The sequence below is a fragment of the Xenopus laevis genome, chromosome 6S (genome assembly GCF_017654675.1).
Source record: "Xenopus laevis strain J_2021 chromosome 6S, Xenopus_laevis_v10.1, whole genome shotgun sequence".
Lineage (NCBI taxonomy): Eukaryota > Metazoa > Chordata > Amphibia > Anura > Pipidae > Xenopus > Xenopus laevis.
In genome coordinates, this window is record NC_054382.1 from 44,509,226 (window position 1) to 44,519,130 (window position 9,905).

The following is a 9,905-nucleotide window of genomic DNA, read 5'->3' on the forward strand; positions in this document are numbered from 1 at the left end:
TTTCCAGTTGCTTCTCTCCACACACATTGATCCTAAGAGATAAAGGTGAATGAGGCACAGTGGACCGTGGGGCACACACCTTGGGTGAGATGAAAAGGGCAAATAGCCCTAACGGAACACACTCATTGAGGAACGTCGCCCCTCACGCCAATAACTTGGCGGCCACTCGTCACTTCGCATCTTCACAGCCCAGTATGTTCACGTATCCTAATACTGTCTACTGGAGGCCCTAGCCCAATGCAACACCGCAATCCAATTTCAGATGACACATCGGCACCAACATAAGCACATGATAAACGCTCCAATAAAACACTCCGATGCATGTAAATCCATTCTAGCGACTAAATCTAAACCTCTAATAACAGATCTCTAAAAGACAATATATGTATCTGTAAAAACGACATGAAAACATAGCAAAGGGGAAATAAGAATCTAGTAATTGCACAAACACATAAAACAGCCATTTTCTAAACAATAAGGAAACACAATTAATGAAAATCTGAGGAGAATTTGTGGCCTTCTCGAAAACCTGAGTGGCAGAGACTGGTAGACATAGAGCTGCAACAGCTTTGCAACAGTATCTCATCAAGTCGAACAAAAATGTGTCATGCCGAGCGCTATGGAGAAGCGTCCTTGGTTCCATCACCCTTGCTTTCAAAAATGAATCCGAGAGGCAAAAAGTCAAACGCGCCCGTGGGCACTAGTTGTATATGCAAAAGCTAAATTTGCTTAAAGTGGACAACACACGTCGCCCCTCATGTAATTAAGCCATATATTTCGGTGCAAACCATTTCACTCAACGCGACCCAGTATTAGGTTCACTATCCTTGCGACACTAACCTGTCTACTGCACCAATTTCCACAACCCAGGGATTCAATTTCATGATGACCACCGCAACACATAAAGCACTGGATCATAAACCGGATCACACTAATAAAAACACCCACTGCAATGTAAACTTCATTCTTTAGCGTACTAAAAAGCTTCTATAACGTTATTAAAAGCAATAACGTGCTGAAATAACAAGCAGTGAAAACAAATAGCAAGCGCAAATAACGAATCTAGTAATTGCAAACACATCAAAACAGCCTAATTTTCTAAAACAACAAAAGAAACAACAATTATATGAAGTAAGGTCTAAGGAAAATTTTTGGCCTCTTCTGAAGAAACTAGTGCGAGATAATATCGACCTATTGGTGCTACTTACGGTGATCACTATTGAGCAAGACACACAGCTGAACAAATTGGTCAGCGGGTTCCCTTCACCTTGCTCCAAAATGATCCTAAAGAGTAAAAGTATATATAGGAGACTTGGGCAACACTGTGTGCATAGCAAATGCCTAGGCACATCACGTCGCCGCACCGCCCCTGCTAAATGACAACAAGTTAGCCCACCAGTCTCTCCGCCCAGGAGTATGTTAGTCGCACCTACCTGGCAATAACTGTCTACTGGCACCACAATACCACAACGAGTATCAGAGTCAGATGACCAACTAGGCAGGTCAACAATCATAAAAGCACCCAATAATAAAACAAAGTTCAAATTAAAAACACCCGATGCATTAAATTCCCATTCTTAGCGACTATAACTCTATACACGTTATTAAAGCAAGTAAGTTCTGAAGAGAAAGCATCCATGACACAATAGCAAGGTCAAACTATTAAGAATCTAGTGATTCCAAACAATAAAACAGCAATTTCTAAAACAATAAAGTAAACCCAATTAATGAAACTCCTAGGAAAGCAAATTTCCGCCTCTGACGTAACAATGGTGTCGACATTGAGTCACGAACTGCATGCAACACTATTGGCATGAGCACCAAAGTGAAACACAAAATTGTCAGCATGTGAGGTCTCTTCACACCTCTGCTTTCCAATCACATTAGTGATCCTAGCAGTAAAAGTAAAGGGTGGTCAGGGCAACCTGTGTGCAATAGCCAAATGCCTGTCCATGAAGGCAGGAATGCAACGTAGCACTCACCTAAAAAGATCAAAGCACGAGATCCATGACCACCTAGTTCATTCGCTCTCCGCCCCAGTATGGTCACTGTAACCTGTGCTAAATACTGTTCTTACGCGACTACCCCACTTCCACCCGCATCAATTTCCAGATGACACCGCAACAACATCAAGCACTCCTCATAACACCCGAATGCATGTAAAATTCATTCTTAAAGCGCTAATAACCTATAACGTTTCTTAAGCAATATTTTGAAAAACGACATGAACCATAGCGGACAAGACTATCACTCACTGGCACATTAAAGACCAGCAACTTTTAAAACCACTCAAAGGAAACACTAATAATGAAAAGCCTAGAGATCAAATGTTTTGAGGCCTTCTGAAACTGTGCGAATGTGACCTAGTGCCACTACATATCGCACAGAAACTCAACATTGAGTATCACACACAACAACGCACGCGCAGCTCCCATTCACCTTTGATCAACACAATGATCTAGGCAATAAGGTAACGGGCCTGTGGGGGCAACCTGTGTGCAAAGCAAATGCCTAAGGCACCTACACAGCTCCGGAGCCCGCGCACACACTCACGCCCACCTTTCATCTCTCCGGCCCAGTATGTTACTACCTGCATAAAAGTCACTATGCCACACACCCATTCCACCCGCTATCAATTTCAGATGACACCGCCACACATCAATAGCACTATCTAACTCAATAAAAACACCCGATGCATGTAAATTCATTCCTTAGCGACTATAACTCTATAACGTTCCTTAAGCAATATTCTGAAAAACGACATTGAAAACATAGCAGGGAAATTAAGAATCTAGTAATTGCAAACACATAAAACAGCAATTTCTAAAACAATAAAGGAAACAAATAATGAAATCTAGGAAAGATTCTGCCTTCTGAAAACTTGGTGCGACTGTTAGAACTAGCGCAACACTATGCAAGCACAAGTGAACAAATTGTCAGCGGGTCCCTTCACCTTGCTCCAAAATGATCCCTAGAGCTACAGTAAAAGGGCCCGTGGGGCAACCTGTGTGGCAAGCAAATGCCGAAGGCACACACGGTCCGCCTCCCAGCCTCACAAAACGCCACCGGAGGTTTCTCTATCCGCCCCAGGATATGTTTCATACTGCAATAACTGTCTAAACTGCCACGCAATTCCAACCGCAATCAATTTCAGATGACCACCTGCAACCAACATAAAGCACCATATAAACCTCAATATAAACACCCGATGCATGTAAATTCATTCTTAGCGACTATAACTCTATAACGTTCTTAAGCAGATATTTCTGAAAAACGACATGAAAACCATAGGCAGGCAAATAAGAATCTTGTAATTGCAAAACAATAAAACAGCAATTTCTAAAACAATACAGGAAACACAATAATGAAATCTAGAAAAGATTCCGCCTTCTGAAAACTGTGCGACTGTAGACATAGTGCAAATCTATTGCAAGACACAAGTGAACAAAATTGTCATGCGGGTCCCTTCACCTTGCTCAAAAATGATCCTACGAGCAAAGTAAAAGGGCCGTGGGGCAACCTGTGTGCAAAGCAAATGCCTAAGGCACACACGTCGCCCCCGCCAACGCCACCTCTCTCCGCCCCAGTATGTTCACTACCTGCAATACTGTCTACTGCACCCAATTCCACACCGCATCAATTTCAGATGACCACCGCAACAACATAAAGCACTATAAACCTCAATAAAACACCCGATGCATGTAAATTCATTCTTAGCGACTATAACTCTATAACGTTCTTAAGCAATATTCTGAAAAACGACATGAAAACATAGCAAGGCAAATAAGAATCTAGTAATTGCAAACACATAAAACAGCAATTTCTAAAACAATACAGGAAACACAATAATGAAAATCTAGAAAAGATTCCGCCTTCTGAAAACTTGGTGCGACTGTAGAACTAGCGCAACACTATTGCAAGACACAAGTGAACAAAATTGTCAGCGGGTCCCTTCACCTTGCTCCAAAATGATCCTAGAGTAAAGTAAAAGGGCCTTGGGGCAACCTGTGTGCATAGCAAATGCCTATGGTACACACGTCGCCCCCGCCAACGCCACCTCTCTCCGCCCCAGTATGTTCACTACCTGCAATACTGTCTACTGCACCCAATTCCACACCGCATCAATTTCAGATGACCACCGCAACAACATAAAGCACCATATAAACCTCAATAAAACACCCGATGCATGTAAATTCATTCTTAGCGACTATAACTCTATAACGTTATTAAGCAATATTCTGAAAAACAACATGAAAAAATAGCAAGGCAAATAATAATCTAGTGATTCCAAACACATAAAACAGCAATTTCTAAAACAATAAAGGAAACACAATAATGAAAATCTAGGAAAGATTCCGCCTTCTGAAAACTTGGTGCGACTGTAGAACTAGCGCAACACTATTGCAAGCACCAAGTGAACAAAATTGTCAGCTGGGTCCCTTCACCTTGCTCCAAAATGATCCTAGAGTAAAGTAAAAGGAACGTGGGGCAACCTGTGTGCAAAGCAAATGCCTAAGGCACACACGTCGCCCCCGCCAACGCCACCTCTCTCCGCCCCAGTATGTTCACTACCTGCAATACTGTCTACTGCACCCAATTCCACACCGCATCAATTTCAGATGACCACCGCAACAACATAAAGCACTATATAAACCTCAATAAAACACCCGATGCATGTAAATTCATTCTTAGCGACTATAACTCTTTAACGTTCTTAAGCAATATTCTGAAAAACGACATGAAAACATAGCAAGGGAAATAAGAATCTAGTAATTGCAAACACATAAAACAGCAATTTCTAAAATAATAAAGGAAACACAATAATGAAAATCTAGAGAATTTTTGGCCTTCTGAAAAACTGTGCGACTGTAGACATAGTGCAACACTATTGCAAGACACAAGTGAACAAAATTGTCAGCGGGTCCCTTCACCTTGCTCCAAAATGATCCTAGAGCAAAGTAAAAGGGCCGTGGGGCAACCTGTGTGCAAAGCAAATGCCTAAGGCACACACGTCGCCCCCGCCAACGCCACCTCTCTCCTCCCCAGTATGTTCACTACCTGCAATACTGTCTACTGCACCCAATTCCACACCGCATCAATTTCAGATGACCACCGCAACAACATAAAGCACTATAAACCTCAATAAAACACCCAATGCATGTAAATTCATTCTTAGCGACTATAACTCTATAACGTTCTTAAGCAACATTCTGAAAAACAACATGAAAAAATAGCAAGGCAAATAAGAATCTAGTAATTGCAAACACATAAAACAGCAATTTCTAAAACAATAAAGGAAACACAATAATGAAAATCTAGAAAAGATTCCGCCTTCTGAAAACTTGGTGCGACTGTAGACCTAGTGCAACACTATTGCAAGCCACAAGTGAACAAAATTGTCAGCGGGTCCCTTCACCTTGCTCCAAAATGATCCTAGAGTAAAGTAAAAGGGCCGTGGGGCAACCTGTGCGCAAATCAAATGCCTAAGGCACACACGTTGCCCCCGCCAATGCCACCTCTCTCCACCCCAGTATGTTCACTACCTGCAATACTGTCTACTGCACCCAATTCCACACCGCATCAATTTCATATGACCACCGCAACAACATAAAGCAAAACACAAAATTCATCACAAACTATACCAAAGACAATAAGTGCAAATAATAATTTAAAGTTCCATGTTATCAGCACAGATGCTGCCCTTTCTGAAAATGTAAACACAGATCTGCATCTGCTTCTACATTGTTAAGCCGTAAATGTGCCTATTCTTTTCAATATTATAGAAAGTTGTTACAATTCTTTATATTAGTAAGCAGTGGGCCAAGAAAGACGTTTGTGCGGGTTTCTCCCCTCCAATGCCACCCCTTGCTGCCATTATATGCTCTTAGCTAATGCTATAAAAGCTCTGAAACAATCAATACATATTATGGGCTGCAACAGGAAAATGCTACAAAGTTAATAATACTACAATATTACTACTAATGTAAATAAAAAAAAGATATAAAAACCTCAAAGATACTGTATTATATCAATAGAGCTACAGAACTGCAAGATCAAACAAGGAGCTACAGCTGCAGCTACACTGTTCAGCACTATTGTTCCCTCCAAGGGTATAAATTGACTTGTGATAAATGCGTAAAGGATGAAAGCTCTAGCCGCGGTTTCTGCACCTCTATGCTCTAATCCTTCATATATAAATAATAAAGATAAGCATAAGAAAAATAACAACAACATACAAATGATAAACCTGCTACCACCATTATAGAAAAACTTTACCAAGCAAGAATGAGTTTGCAGGACAGATACGCCTGCAGTTAGGTACAGTATCCTGGTGGGTTGTATGCATGACAGTTGTGCCACACATAAACGTCTTTCAAATTCAATGCCTACATCAACCGTCACTGCACTTAATTTTCTTTACATACAGTATGCTTCTCAAATATTCAACATAATAATATACCAAAATAAAGAACACAACATTTTAAAATATATACACCGTGTATTGCTATTGCCCACACAGATAAACAGAAACAAAATAACATCTGCATCTTAAAAGTGAGGCTATACATAAATATAAATTAGTATAAAGTAATACATTAGCAATTTAGATTTAGAGATACACAGTAAAAAGTATAATAAAGCATGAAAATAAAGCTTCCCACAGATCACCAGTGCTCTGTTCACCAATATAGGCTCTTTAGGATCTTGTACAGTATATCAAGGGTTTAAAACAGAATTTGCTCTATTTACCCCACTTCAAAATATGCTCCTAAGGGAACAGAGAACTGGAGATTTCCTTTCTGGCGAACTAAGGTAAATTCTATTTAATCTTTTAATCTTTGATAAATATAACTATAATGTGTTTTTTCTTTTAGTTTAGGGCCAAATAGAATTCACCACAGTGCACCAGAAAGTAACTTCCCAGCTTTATATTTACCTATTTAAGATTATGAAATATGTTCTATTTAAAACCTATGATAAATATGCCCATAAAAGTCCCAACAAGTGAATAAATAACTTGTGATCTGCTGAGCTCTGCCTTTAATCTTTGACAAAGGTTCCCAGTTTTATGTCAGCAAACAAAAGGTTATTTTTCACTTCATTTGGTGTTTGTACATTTGGTCATTAGTTTCAAAAGAAGATACATGAACCATGTGCTCTCAGGGGGAAAACTCTGGTAGAAAAAAATGCCCCTCTTACCTGTCACTGCTACTTAAATGAAGGACAGGCCTGTGATTGAACACAGATGAGATGGAACAGTGACAGATGGGCCTCCCCACCAAAACACTGACTTGACAGCTTCAGCACTGAGCTCTCTCTCTGCAACTGTTCTGTATGCATTCAATAGTAAACTAGTCCATCATTAGTATAATGAGCATGAAGTAGTCATAACTCACAAGTGGAGAAGGGCATTGCTCTCTGCCTCAGTTGCAAACAAAATGTCCTGTGTGCCAGGGGCCTAATGTGTAGGTACCTTAAATAGCCATTTCTGAGTAAGCTGCCACTGATGCTTTGGGACCTGAAAACATTTTTAACAATTCCTACGTACCTGTCTGGGGCTTTGTCCTTTTCTTCTTGAATGAACCAGTCTTTCCTAGCCAAGCTTTGTTCAGCAGCAGCTGTAGGGGTAAAAAAAAAAAATTAGCACAAAAAATAAATATTATGGTAGAGGGGATTAACTATAAAAAAAGCATCACTGCATATTACAAATGGCAACCAATCAAAATGTTCCTTGTACTACACTGAACAGAACTATTTGCTTATTTTTCTCTATTGGTAACTGAACTTATGTTTATGCCACCCCCCTATATTCAGTGAACATACCATTTCCCCTAAAGAAACAAATGAAAAACAGGTGGAAACGTGCTGTACAGAGCAGACACACAAGAACTAGCTTTTATATACCTGACAGATTTTATAATTTATAAAACGTGACAGAGTTAAAAAATGTCTTTTTCTGAAAGATGTGTGCTTTTCTTTAAAAGAAGACAAACGATACAATTATAACAACCAATCACCACCACTTGCTGTTCCAAGTACAAAGCCCACCATCAACACATACCTACTGCTCTTAAAATAACCCAGCCATTTCTCATCTACTGTATATCATGCTACCTGAGTTTATTGGATTAAATGAAGTGCTATGACGGTAAAAGCTCATGAGATAAATTGACAGTAATTGGGATATTCATAACTATGTAAATATTTAAGCAATAAGGTAAACTGTTTTTGCCAACCCTTGCGGTTAAATAATTATGATAAGATAGTATATCACATTTCTGTCAGAATCAGGACACAGCCTAATGTCTGCTGGATACGAAGAAGACCCCAGACTAATGATTCCTCCTTCCAATGCAAATAACTGCCATCACTATCTACACCTTGGCACCCTATAGATATCCCAGTTCACATATGCAGCAAGTAGCTTTACCAGTAACACATATTCACACACACAAGGAGAAATTTACCAACCTGACATATTCCCGTATCTCACTTTCCTGCCATTACTGGGTATGTACTGTCTTATGCTGGATACTAGCCAGACCGCACAACCAGCAGCAATCCATCCTATTAATTCCTCCTTCCAATAGAACTGTCATCATTAACTGCTAGGCAGTTCATCCCAGAAGTTCGGCACGATTTAGTTAAACTAAAAATTAGCCTTCTTGGTTATGTATCTGCTGCATACTAGCCAGACCTCACAACCTGCAGTCCTTCCAACTGATTTCCCCTTCCAACCGAATTAACGCTCACCAATATCACAAACAAAAACCTGGTGCTCTGAAACCTTGCAAAGTATTTTTATTGTTAGCCAATATAAGTATCACTTCTCCAATACTTTTTCTATATGTTTGTTTTTTATTTGTTATTTTTACTATGTGCTAAAAAGCATCTCACCTCCCTGCCAGTATTGGGGTCCAATCTGCCATCTGCTGGAACTGCAAAAACTCAGAAGCAAAAGTCTATCCTTCTTACTCCTCATTCCAACTGAAATAACTGTCATATTGATCAGGCCAATAGAAATATGTGGGCGTGGCTTCAAGAGGGCTATGCCCATTGGTCAGTGTACTGCACGTGGGCAGAGACTAGGGAAAATCATATCATACTTACCGAGATTTTCCTTTCCTGGACTGTAACACGGCAGTGTGCAACAACGGGTTAATCCCCTCCAGCCTCGCGATGGGACAGGAAATACTAAATAAAAACAGCTCCCGCCCCCTGGCCCGCCATCTTTGATTCTGGAGTCTCCCCCATGAGGGTGGGAAGCCATGCCCACTGCCGTGTTACAGTCCAGGAAAGGAAAATCTCGGTAAGTATGATATGATTTTCCCTATTCCTGTTCCTTAACACGGCAGTGGGCAACAACGGGATGTACCAAAGAATACACAACAATAAAGAGGGAGGGCGATTTCTAAATATTTAATGCTGAATTCAGTACTGAAGTTGCAAAAGAGAAGGTTTTTTTGCAAACACATCAAATTTATAGTGATTAACAAATGTCTGGAAAGATGACCAGACGGCTGCTCTGCAGATTTCTTCTGAAGTGGTCCCTGCATGGAAGGCCCATGATGCCGCCATGCCTCTGGTTGAATGTGCCTTAATGGAAGAGGGTACTGAGTTGGAGTTTAAAGTATAGGCCATCTGGATACACTCCTTGATCCATCCTGCTATCGTGGATTTAGAAGGCTGAGCTCCTGCCTTTTTTCCCTGCGGGATCACCAAGAGGGAGTCTGAAGTTCTTATATTCTGTACTCTTTCTAGGTAAGTCTTCAGGCATCTCACCACATCCAGATTGTGCCATGTTTGTTCCGCCTCCGATTCAGGTTTAGGAAAGAAGGTAGGTAGTACAATGTCCTGGGAGGTATGGAATGGAGAGACCACCTTGGGGATAAATTTATCTGCAG

At 40.5% G+C, this 9,905-nt stretch overlaps 1 long non-coding RNA gene across 2 annotated transcripts in view; it reads right to left on the reverse strand.

The window, feature by feature from the left end:
• The window catches only part of LOC121395038, a 25,538-nt gene extending 16,539 nt beyond the window's left edge, over window positions 1-8,999 (reverse strand). Inside the window, exons 1-2 of one of the 2 annotated variants that reach the window (XR_005962199.1) lie at window positions 8,899-8,999; window positions 7,550-7,619 (exon numbers count right to left, since the gene is read on the reverse strand). This is a non-coding gene — a long non-coding RNA (uncharacterized LOC121395038). Of the gene's footprint in view, window positions 1-7,549; window positions 7,620-8,472; window positions 8,878-8,898 lie in introns of those variants that run through there. The other variant, XR_005962200.1, reaches the window with a different exon arrangement.
• Between the last annotated feature and the right edge of the window lie 906 nt (window positions 9,000-9,905).